The sequence below is a fragment of the Lissotriton helveticus genome, chromosome 8, assembly GCF_964261635.1.
Source record: "Lissotriton helveticus chromosome 8, aLisHel1.1, whole genome shotgun sequence".
In the NCBI taxonomy this organism is placed as follows: domain Eukaryota; kingdom Metazoa; phylum Chordata; class Amphibia; order Caudata; family Salamandridae; genus Lissotriton; species Lissotriton helveticus.
Genome location: NC_136069.1, coordinates 474,621,277 through 474,633,933, shown reverse-complemented (window position 1 = coordinate 474,633,933; position 12,657 = coordinate 474,621,277).

Below are 12,657 nucleotides of genomic sequence, written 5' to 3'. Positions count from 1 at the left end.
GACCCATGTTCAGGGTGACACCAAAGGGGATGATGGACGGAGCCTTTGAGCAAATCTAACACTCACTCCCCTCATCTGATCTTGGTTTAATCCATCATCATTGTTTAGCTCACTCCACCACCCCAGTTCAGACATGACCATATGCAAATCAGTCTGACCCTGTGCGCTTTGATTGCCCTAAGTTGGCAGGGTGTGGCCAGACGTGGGTCCCTTGCTCACTTTGCCACTGGACTCAAGCTAGCCTGGCTGTTGACGGCTGATTAGCCAGAAACCGGTCCCAGGATGGTTGTTTTCGGGTCAGGGAAGATATGGCTTGGCAGTTCGGGCTGGACTGTTCCCATGAGGCACAGGGTCAGACTAATTTGTATATGGCCATGTCTGAACTGGGGTGGTGGAGTGAGCTACAGCATGATGATGGATTAAAGCATGATGATGGATTAAACCAACCAAAACCTAACATCATGGGCATATTAAAATGGCCTCAAAGGGGAGAGACCCTTGCCCAAGGGCCAACTCCCCAGTATTACTTTAGCCCAGTGGGCCGATTTGTTAAATAAAATTAAAACTGCCCCCCCAGGGGGCAGACAAAGGCAAAATATATGCCCCAAAAAGGGGAGTGACCCTTGCCCAAAGCCACTCCCCACTACATTTATTCAATTGGCCAAGTGGGCCAAATACATTTTTTAAAATTTAAATCTGTCAAGCGTCTGCTCACGAGTTTCCTGTTGTTTTCCGTCTTGATGATGTATGCTCCCAACTCCTCTGTGAACTAACCAATCAGTCAAGGAAACATCTCTTGACACAACTGACTAGTCCCCAAGGGAAAGGGGAAGTGGAGTGAGAAAAACAAACAAACACAGGATCTCTTCTTTCTGAGATCACTGTTCAATTTTTCTCTTGAAGTGCACCGGGCTTCTCACGATTGTTCAGGATTTCTTATTACCTTTTAATTAACAAGGCACTTCATGAAACAAAAAGATCTTCCTCAATTCTTAGACAAATAAATATATTCAAGTTTTTAAAGAACTGTACATACCACAATCCTATGAGCCCTTGCTAACACTTCTGAACAATTAGGCAAACTTGCTGGGGTCTAAGTGTTGTGCCTTTAAATAATTCAAAGAGTACAAGTTATCAACCAAGACATGAGAGTACAAGTTATTAATCAAGAACCGGTTAATCTTGAATTGGTTAGTGGGTTAATCAATGGTTAATTGTAACTTTCAAATTGCCCCCAAAAGGGGAGCGACCCTTGCCTAAGTGGTCGCTCCCCAAAAGATACACAGTTAATGTTTTGTCTTATTGTGTATGTCTGTCCATCCATACCCATGAAGGTCTTTCTCTTGTCTTCCGCCCATCTACACACCCCACAGTACCCACATTTGTGGAAACCTAATGATTGATTGGTGAGCCAATTTGTGTGTTTTTTGGCCTGGGGGATGCTAGGACTGAGAATAGTTTTCAACGTTCTGTTTCTCCTATGCGTCACTAGCAGTTGCCCAGTAGTAAATTCTTCAAAGTTTTGTCTGTCTTGAGGATACCCCATTGTCTATTCATACTTTTGACCAATGATTTGGTCAGTGTGTTAAAATTGGTTATCAGTCTGACAGGTTGTTTGTTGCCTGTTTTTCTGTTTCTGTCCTTAGGTGTGTCAGTCCTAGGTGTAGTCATTATCCTGCGTTCCGCTCTCTTCAGTGTCTGTTGATTATAGCCTCTTTCTCTAAATCTTTCTTTCATTTCTACTATGCATGAGAGGAACTCTCCTTCTTCACTACAGTTCCTTCGTGCCCTTGTTAACTCTCCAAAAGGGAATAGCTTTTTTCTGATGCGGGGGTGAGCACTGTTTACGTGCAACAATGAATTGCAGGCCATAGGCTTGCGATATAGCCTACTCTGGAGTGTGTTATTACTGACATAAAACTCGACGGTCAAGAATTCTATCTGCGTTCTGCTGTGCCTCGAAGTGAATTTGATTCCCATGTTATTGGAATTCAAATGTTGGCAGAAGCCCATCAGTTCAAATTCCGTACCTGTCGCCACAGTAGAAGGCAGTCATCTATATATCTGTATATCTTCCCCAATACATGATGTGTTCACTCCATTTACTGCCCTCTGCACCCCAAGTGTCCTCTAGATGCCCCATAAACAGGTTGGAAAACGACGGGGAACATTTCGATCCCATCACTACCCCCTGTCTCTGTCTATACCATACATTGTTGAATAGAAACACATTGTTGTGGAGGATAAGGTTCATCATCGTTAGTAGCATTTCTGTGTGTTTCCAAAGTGTTGCAGGTCTCTTCTCTAACTGGTGTTTAACTGCTCTGTAACCCAGGTCAGGTAAGATGCTGGTGTACAAAGCCACCACATCTGGTGTTACTAACAGCATGGGTTCCTCCCATGTCAGATCCGATAAAATGCTTAAGACATGTTTAGTGTCTCTTATGTGAGAGGGAAGGTTCTGTAACATAGGTTGTAAAAATTGATCTATGTTCTACGAACATCTCTCAGTAGGGCCCCCCCATGCCAGACACAAACGGTCACCCCGGGGGGAATGGGAGGTCATTGTGTACCTTGGGTAGGGTGTATAAGGTAGGGTAGGTGGGCCTAAATACTTTGAGATACAGGTATTCCTCCTCATCCAATAGCCCTTCCGTATGCCAGTCTTTCAGGTGTTTGTTGATGTCAAATGTTAGTGGCCCTATGGGATTCCTATCCAGTTTCTCATAGCAGACAGTATCAACTAACTGGGAGATCATTTCCTTGTCATAGTCTTCATTGTTCATGACCACTATGTTTTCTCCCTTGTCCGCTTCCCTGATTACTATCTGGTCGTCCGATGTGAGCAATTTCAAGGCCCTGCGTTCACCCATCTCCAGATTGTCCACCCCTCTGTGTTTATTCTTCCGTTCTCTAGTGTCAGCTCGGTCCAAGTCCTCTAATACCAATTTGTAGAAAGTATCTATAGAGTTGCCACCTAGATTTAACTTTAAACCCACTAGTTGTACTGTAATCAGTCTTAATGTCTAGATGACTTAGTAGTGTTTACATGTTGATTGGTGACTGTTCCTCAACAGTAATAGATAAAAGCAATTGAGTGTTACAAACATCTTGTATGCTTTGTATATCAGATATCAAACATGCAGGTATATTTTTGTTGCCTTTGTTTATTCTTGAATTATTCACAAAACATTTCTTGATTTTCAAACCCCTGATAAATTTAAACAGGTCAATCTTTGCTTTACACACATCTCCTCCCTCCACCGGACTGAAACTCAGCCCGTTTTCCAAAACCGTGATAATTTCTTTTGTCAGTATTTTGGACAATAAATTGATTACTCTCACCTCTGTGCTGCGTCCCTCAACTGAACCTTCTTGTCTCCTGACCTGAGGTTCATCTTGTAACCTTCTCGAACCTGATCTTTTTCCTCTGTGGATTTTTTGGAATGGCCCCCGTTGTGGTTGGATTCTGTTCCCCTTTTTTATCAACCTTAGTTAAAAAAGAGTTCTCTTGTGTGTCCCCTGATGTGCCTGCCACATTGTCAAGCGTTGCTGTCGCTAGTAAGATGTGCAGTTAAAGAGGTTGAGCTAGATGAAATAGAGATGGTGTCTGTTGCTATTCGTGATCCCCCTTTTTTTTCACTACGGGTAATCTAGTCGTATTTCTTTGCGAACGTGAAAATTCTCCCATCCCTATAGTCTATCTCGTCCCTTCTGAGTTTTCTCATTTTACGCTGTTTAGTGTCTTCCTGGTGTCTCTCCAACACCTCGTTTAAGATCACATAATTATTTGCTGTTGCCTCTTGCAAGCACAAGGTTTTAATCTCCTCCGCTAATGTGCAGATTTCTAGCTGGAGTTTAGTGACCTTGCGGTCAGCATTATCGATTAGAATTCCCATCAGTGTCCTAGAATTTTGTGTTAGTGCCTCCTCCCACTGTTTCAAATGAACCTTGTCCAGGTCATCGTATGTAGGAAATATTTGGGCCCTTAGACCCCTAGGTATTCTATTTAGCCTGAAGTCTTGTCGCAAAGGGACCCCATCCCACCATCTAGAGTTTTCAGTTTTTTTCAACCTTTCTAATTTGATAAACTTGTCTCTGAGACCCTCTCTGTAGCCAGTGGGATATGGTCACTGGCATCAGACCACTGTCAGCTGGAGCGATGGCATGCCGGAGCCACAGCGTCTCTGGTCAGTGTGTCGGCCTTGAAGTCTCGGTTCCCTCCTGCTTTCTGATAGCAAGAGGTGCTGTATTTATCCATTCTATGTGCCCCCCATTGTTCAGTATGAGGATGACGTTGGGGATTAAACCTTGTGCGCCGATGGGAGAGGTGAAGTGTACCTCCTGGAGAATGTACTCATAAATTATTCATATGTGCTAAGGATGATGTCTTAGCAATATCGATTGGGAAAAACCCACCCTCGGCATGGAACTAGGTGAAAGGTTTAGTCCATAAAAGGCTACTGTCCTTATAAGGCGTTATGTCCTTACAAGGCAGTCTGTCCTTATTTGGAGTTATGTCCTTATAAGGCTCGTTCATATGAAATGATGGGATGATAATGTAAGGAAAATGTTCGATGTTCCCTGGACCTATATCAGGGTAACAATTTGAAATATAACACCCACTCCACCTTACACTTAACAATGATAATACACAATTGAGATACACATTTATAACAGTGTCAGTGCATAACATTATGAAGCAGTCATTTAAAATGTCTCTAAAAATGTTACAATTTCATTTAAAATCAGTTTTAAAAAATGAGAATAAATGTTCTTTGTAAAAGTATGACATTTGTAGGAAAGTTCCGCGAATCACAGTTCTAAATGAGTTCGATCACACAAGTTGAATTACTGCAAGCGTACTTAGAAGGCCATGCTTTGGTACAGGAAGTGTCAATTTAAAAATGTTTTTTGAGTAAAAAGAAGGGGAAAGAAAAAAGTGAATTTGTTCCCAGCACACTGTGAGCCAGATTTAGATTATATGTCCGGGATGGGAGACATAACATTGTTGTTGCCTGCTGTCGTAGGGGACAAACATTGTAGTACCTCACATAGCACGTCAAGAGTGCATAGATGAAACTCAATGCTGCCAACAGCTGTTGGAGAGGCAGCCGGTGCTGTAGTCGATACCTCGGTGTCAGGGTGGAGTTGAAATCCAACTCGGTCATGGGCACCTGCGGATCCTCGAGAAATACATGCGTTAAGATGGGAATACGCTGAGGACAGAGTTGAGCATGGGACCGCAGTGGTTCCAGCCTGGAGTCTAAGTCCGCTGGCATCTCCGTTGGAGGTGTCAGACAGATGTCCAACTGGCATTCTCCTCCACAAAACAGGAATTGGAAAACAGGTACGATGCAGTCTTCGAAGACTGTTCTGAATGACAGGAACCAAGAAGCACATAGTTCTCAAAGGCGAAGTGCACCCAGATGCTGTACCATGCGCTCACAGTAATATCTTTCCAGGAGAGCTTTTGCAATCTCTCTGGCGGTTGGTCCGTCCATTGCGAAGCAGGTAAATGACAATCAGGATTCCAGCAATAGCTAGCAGGATCAAAGGTAGAACCCCAAAAATGCTTCCAAATATGGAGTGTATAAAGTTAGGAATAACTCTGAGGATTGGTCTGGAAGGTGTTAAGGAATCCTGACTCTATGGTTTTAAATAGGTGTAAAACGCCGCTCATTTCTGATATATTTACGATACAACCCATCATTTCGGCAAAATGTCGGGGGCAGTTTGTACGGATTAGCACCTGTATCTCTGTCGAGGTAGTTGCAACTTGAAGTTCAAAGGTTTCTCGTGCAGAGGTCAATGGCACGGTTTGCTGTAAAAGCATGGCTTTCATTCTGCTCAAAGCATCAAACTGTATAAAAGAAACATTCAGTGAAGGCCATACTGGCGCCTCCCTAACTGTATTTGTTGAAAGAAACAATACTTGCATACAGCAAGTACCCCACATGTTCAAGGTGGCCAGATATGCAATGACCGGGAGCATCTCACAACAACCTTGATTACTCAGCATCATATTAGTCCCATTCGAAAGTAACTCGAACACTGGCGTGATCACGGCAGCTGAAGGTTCTTTCATGTGGCAAGACAGATTTGTAACTGAACCACTACAGGCCCCGTGCAAAATGATATCTTGGCACATGAGAGAACCGCTTAAAGCGTTCTTGCTGTTAGGACCACTCTGGCATCGAAATCTACATGGCAAATGCCAGGATTTCTTAATTTGTCTTTACCCAATTTTTCATATTTGCCTGCCTGCCTTTGCGCAAGGCAATAGGGAAACTGAAAGGTCATGACCGGGAGAGTGATTTGGCCGTGGATTAGTCACTCTGTGGATGGTAATTAAGCAACTTTGAATGGAAGCCTGTCCAGTTTTTCAATTTGCAGCATTGTATATTTAGCTCCCCTTTGTGCCATTTCTATCTGTGCATCAGTTTGATTGTATTCTGAAAACAAAGACGTACTGTTTATAAAACGCCAAGGCACAAACCCTGCAAGCAAAGAGTGGAGCGTCCAGCTTGATAACATAATAGAACGCAACTAAGATTGGCTGTGTTTTAATATGGCTAAATCCTGTTCTAGTATGTCAATAGCAGAAGATACAATGTTGCCCAATGAATATACTCCGGAGGGCAAAGTTGTTAACCCTTTATCACCCACAGCTAAAGCTTTTTCTAAGTTTTTACAGTCTATTTCCCGTATTCTCTCTGCGGCTTTTGTTGGGAAATCTTCCAGATTTCGTTATAGACAGCATAAATGCCTGCATATTTGAAATGTTTTTGATGTTGTTTCCTAGGTCCTAGTAAAAAGTCCCTAAGATACATGTCTTGTGAGAGTAAATATAAGTATTGTTTCACTTCTGCCAGTGTTGAGGTTTCTAGCCAATCTAGGCACAACATCCCAACGCTATAGGATGTCACTACCCCTGGATTTTTTCTCTGTACATATCATGGATCTGGCCTATGCATACTGATACAGAAAAGGGGGTGGTGATGAACAGAGTGTCTGAATTAAGCAGACCACTCTTACCCAGTCCAAAGATCAGGGCTTGATCCATCACCGTTATTTATCTCACTGCCCCATCCCAGCTCAGAACCTGGCTATATGCAAATTAGTCTGTCCCTGGCCCAGTGCATCATGGGAACAGGGCAGACCAAACTACCAAGCCAATTCTTCACCAGAAAGGAGACAAGCTACCGGGGACCGGTTTCTGGCATTTCAGCCTCTTCGGCCCGGCTTGCTTGAATCCTGATGGAGCAGTGAGAAAGGGACTCATGTCTGAGTATACCCTGCCACACCTATAGTGGCCAAAAACGATACAGAAAAGGGGGTGGTGATGAACAGAGTGTCTGAATTAAGCAGACCACTCTTACCCAGTCCAAAGATCAGGGCTTGATCCATCACCGTTATTTATCTCACTGCCCCATCCCAGCTCAGAACCTGGCTATATGCAAATTAGTCTGTCCCTGGCCCAGTGCATCATGGGAACAGGGCAGACCAAACTACCAAGCCAATTCTTCACCAGAAAGGAGACAAGCTACCGGGGACCGGTTTCTGGCATTTCAGCCTCTTCGGCCCGGCTTGCTTGAATCCTGATGGAGCAGTGAGAAAGGGACTCATGTCTGAGTATACCCTGCCACACCTATAGTGGCCAAAAACGATACAGAAAAGGGGGTGGTGATGAACAGAGTGTCTGAATTAAGCAGACCACTCTTACCCAGTCCAAAGATCAGGGCTTGATCCATCACCGTTATTTATCTCACTGCCCCATCCCAGCTCAGAACCTGGCTATATGCAAATTAGTCTGTCCCTGGCCCAGTGCATCATGGGAACAGGGCAGACCAAACTACCAAGCCAATTCTTCACCAGAAAGGAGACAAGCTACCGGGGACCGGTTTCTGGCATTTCAGCCTCTTCGGCCCGGCTTGTTTGAATCCTGATGGAGCAGTGAGAAAGGGACTCATGTCTGAGTATACCCTGCCACACCTATAGTGGCCAAAAACGATACAGAAAAGGGGGTGGTGATGAACAGAGTGTCTGAATTAAGCAGACCACTCTTACCCAGTCCAAAGATCAGGGCTTGATCCATCACCTTTATTTATCACACTGCCCCATCCCAGCTCAGAACCTGGCTATATGCAAATTAGTCTGTCCCTGGCCCAGTGCATCATGGGAACAGGGCAGACCAAACTACCAAGCCAATTCTTCACCAGAAAGGAGACAAGCTACCGGGGACCGGTTTCTGGCATTTCAGCCCCGGAAGCTTGTTTCCTTCCCAGTGTAAGAATTGGCTTTTGTAGTCTGGTCTGCCCTGTTCCCATGATGCACTGGGCCAGGGACAGACTAATTTGCATACAGCCAGGTTCTGAAACTGGGATGGTGCAATGAGCTAAAAAACGGTGTTGGATCTAGCCCTGATCTCTTGACTGGGTGAGAGTACTCTGCTTAATTCAGAGACTCTGTCCATCACCACCCCTTGTTGTAAATAACTATGCATACTGAGTCCCATCGTGATGTGCCGGAACCGTTTGTGACATGTGTTTGTGTCTAAGGCCCAAACCACCCACTCTTTCCAATTTGGGTCTGATTTATTGTACTTAGTATGTCATCAATTTTTGCCCCTTCCTTTGAAGAAGAATTCTGCCACCCCTGTGATGGTGTAGGGAACTTAGGAGTGTTCAGGTCCTTTACCTTGGCTATTCCAAGACAGGATGTCTGTTGCACAGTATCATTTAAAAAGATAATCTGCTGTGGAATGAGGCATGCTCTAAATAGTGCCTCTGTACCCTGGACTTGCTAGTCCCTTGAACCCCAAATCGATTTCGAGTCAATTTCGTCCTTCCATAGGTTGAAAACCTGTTCAGACAATTGGGCCAAAAAGGAAGCATTGTAAATCTGTTTAGTGTTTGTCAACATAATTTTCAGTGTGATGTTGGTACAACTTTATAATAAAATGAGGCTGGGTCTGTGATGTTAAACCCCGAAAAGAAGACAAATTTCTGTGCGAACATTTGTGAACTACTTTTCGGTGGTGTTGGGTAATGTTCCCACTGATGGTACTCAAATACATTCCTAGGTGAAATGGATTTGTGCAGGAAATGATGACCAAAATGTTGGTAACAGTACAATTTGTCAAAGTCTGATGAACCCTCTAACATTTCATTATTAGAAAATGCAGCAGTTTTCTCTAAATCAGACAACATGTTATTTACTGTTTCAGTGTCCCAATCATCAGAAAATCTACTGGAGGTAATGAAATCACTTAATGAGATTTTAAATACATGATTAATTTTTTTAAGTTCGGTCGGTCTGAATATGTTGAAATCAACCTTTTCCCATACTATAGCATTGGGTACAGGAACAGCTGTAATGTTCACTGATGACAAGTCTCTTTGTTCACGATGTGATGATGGATGTGGCTTCAGTAGGATATTGACCTTCTGGGCTGTGGAACCTTGTTGAAGAAAGTATCCATTGATAAGCATACTAAAAGTCAATACTAAGCCTAGCCAGAAAAGTAAAAACAATATCCCAGAAATTACCCAGAGTTCAATCCAAGGTGATACCAGGTATGTCTTTTGAAGAAAGAGAAAAAGGTACTTTAATTCTTGTTTGAATGGTGTTTTGGCTGGCGTTGTTTCCGGCTTGCTTGGATCCAGAGAAGACGTATAAAAGTTAATGAAATAGCCTAAAGCTATTCGATCAATTGTAGGAATTGCATCGGGATTAGTTGAAATGTAATTTTCCTCTTGACGAGGCATGTTGATGTAGACGTCTGTATTCGGTCTAATTGCAACTTGTGAATTATTCTGATTTTCATTTTGAATTTGAATGTCTGGTTCAAGTGGAACAAGTTCCATAACATTGTTGCTTAGTCCTTCATTCCTTACAGGTGGCTCTTCAAACATGATGATTCTTTTTGTTTGAATTTCTTGGATTGTAGCTAGAGGAGGGCGTCTGCTGCAACGGAGTCTTCTTACGCCTACTGTTTAGTATCGGCCACATGGTGTGGTTTGATTAAGTCGATAGAGGAAAATCTTTTTTCCTTTTTTCCGGCAAGAGGCGGGAGCAGCACAGTTCTTGTTCCGTGTACAGCAATGACTGGTACAAAGGTCCAAATTCCTTTTTGTCTGCAATTTTCTCTCTGACCAGATCTCTGACTTTGGGATCCAGGCAGGTTTTGCCGTGACTACCTTGACTTCTTCAGTGGCGGGCTGCTTTAGATGGACATTGCTTGTTTCGTCCTGGATTCATTTAGATCCTGTAAAACAGCCAAACAATCATGGATATCAAATGGTTTTTCGTCCGCCATTGCACCTTCACAATAAAGACCAGGTACCCACATTTGTGTCCCAAAGAGGACCTCATATGGAGTGACACCCCCTAGAGAGCTTCTTGGCTGTTTTTTAAATACCCGATGTACCCCATAAAGGTGTGTGTCCCAACTACCGCCCTTGCCTAATACCCTAGCTGTTAAAGATTGATTTAAGTCCCGTTTTTTTCTCTCCACAACCAAATTCCCCTCTGGATGGCACGGAGATGAGAACCACAATCCTACACCCATTCCTCCTGTGGCCTCTTTGTAAGCCTGAGAGCTAAATGCAGGGCTGCGGTCAGAGTGTAACATGCTAACTGCGTATGTACCGATAAAGACTCGCAAATCTTTTATAACAATTGGAGCGTCAGCAGAACGCTGAGGCCATACCCATAGGAATCTAGAGCCTGAATCCACTGCTACCATCATTTATCTGTAAGCCCCATCCGTTTGTAAGGGGCTGCAGTGTTTCAAGTACACACATGCAAGAGGTTTGTCTGAAGTTAGCAATGGTGTCTGTGCCAGGCGTGCAACAGTGGAGCCTTTCATCTGCTGGCAGATGTCGCATTTCAAGACATAGTCTTTAGTTTGTTTAGTTAACCCTGGCCACCAATAGCACTGTTTCAGTAAATAAATAGTAGCTGTAATGCCTGTGTGCGCAGAGCCCGAACCCTTGTATGCTGCTAGTATTAAACCTTGCCCATGATCCATATTTGTTAATACTCTATCCCCCACTCCAAGAATCTGAGCATATGGAATGTTTTGTGCATCTAACTTGTAGGAGTATTTGAGTGGAAATGTTTAGGTACTGCTGGGCTGCCTTTGTGTGATGCAATGACAGCTACCAATATTTCTCTGTCTATTCTCGTTTTTGAACGAGTCAGCACAGCTACGGCAACCGTGCGAACAGCCCCATTTGTGGCTTCATCAGCCAATGAATTCCCTTCAACGTGAACGCCATCACGTTGATGACTCAGTGTATTGATCACATGAGTCCTCGGCAGCTCAGATTTCAATTCCGCTACCTGTTCCCATAACATTTTGTGTTTAATTGTGCCACCTTTGGCGTCTTTAAACCCGTTTTGTTCCCAATGCTGTAAGTACTCATTGTACGACTGGACACAGTAAAAAGAATCACACACGATTAGAGTGGGGAATTCTCGATCCGTATTTACAAGTGCCAGTATAAGTGCTTTTAATTCTGCCAACTGAGCCATGCAGTCTCCTAAAGATTGCGTTCTTGTGCAATTAGGATGCAGCTTTTAACGATAGCACACACCGAAATATATTGCTGCTTACTTCCTATGGCCGGTTGCGCAGATCCGTCAGTATAGATAATATATTCATGTTGCCAGATTTCATTTGAGAGAGGATATTCTTGTTCATATTGCATGAATGCTTCTGTATTTAAACTTGGATCAAATCTGTATGCAACGTCTGTTGCAATAAGAGAATTAGCCCATTGGATCCATCTTGGATGGAACGCTTTCGCATTTGGAATGCTGGCCCTTGTAACAGCTTCTAAAGTTGGTACCAGGGTTACGACAATAATGCGTTACCCCTGAGCCAGTGCTCTTTCTCTTGCTACAGCAGTCTGAACTGCTGTCAGGATTTTTTCTATTGAAGTGAATCGCATTTCTGCATTTCTGTACAGGTGTGATTTGTAAGTGATTGGTACAGTTTTTCCTTCATTAAAGTTTAAATACGTGTATCCGCATTGACCCGCAATTATTTGGATCACTAAGCGGCGTACGTTTACGCGTGTTTGGAAGTGTTTGGAAGCAATCCTGTCTTCCTGGAGTATACAAAGAATATATATTTTTTTTTTGGGCACATAAAATCAAAGTCCATGATAAAAGCCTGTTGAACAATATGATCTGCATTCAAGGATCTGGCTCCCGGATATCCACATATGTATTAGCATAGGCCTCCTGTAGGGGCCAGAATCAAAGAAGGCCATCCCTGAACCATCAATAGCAATTCATCCCCAACTTAACCCCTCAGGCCTACAACACACCCATCATGAACAGCAGTAGCAGACCTGTAGACTTAAAGGAGGTAGGGTGACTCATAAAATCGTCATAGGCATCACAGTTAACAATTGAGGACCAACATACATGCATCATAATTACTCAGGGGCAGACTCAGATTGGGTATCTATCAATTCTCCCCTGTACCGCCTCCATGCCACCCCTATTTTCTCCCATTTCCTGGGACACCCTCTGCTTTTATATATTACCTTCTCAGCCCATTGGCACCAGTTTAGCTCCCGTCCCCATTCAATATACGAAGAATATTAGTATGTTCTTGTGTCCACTCTCTGGCTAAAAAGT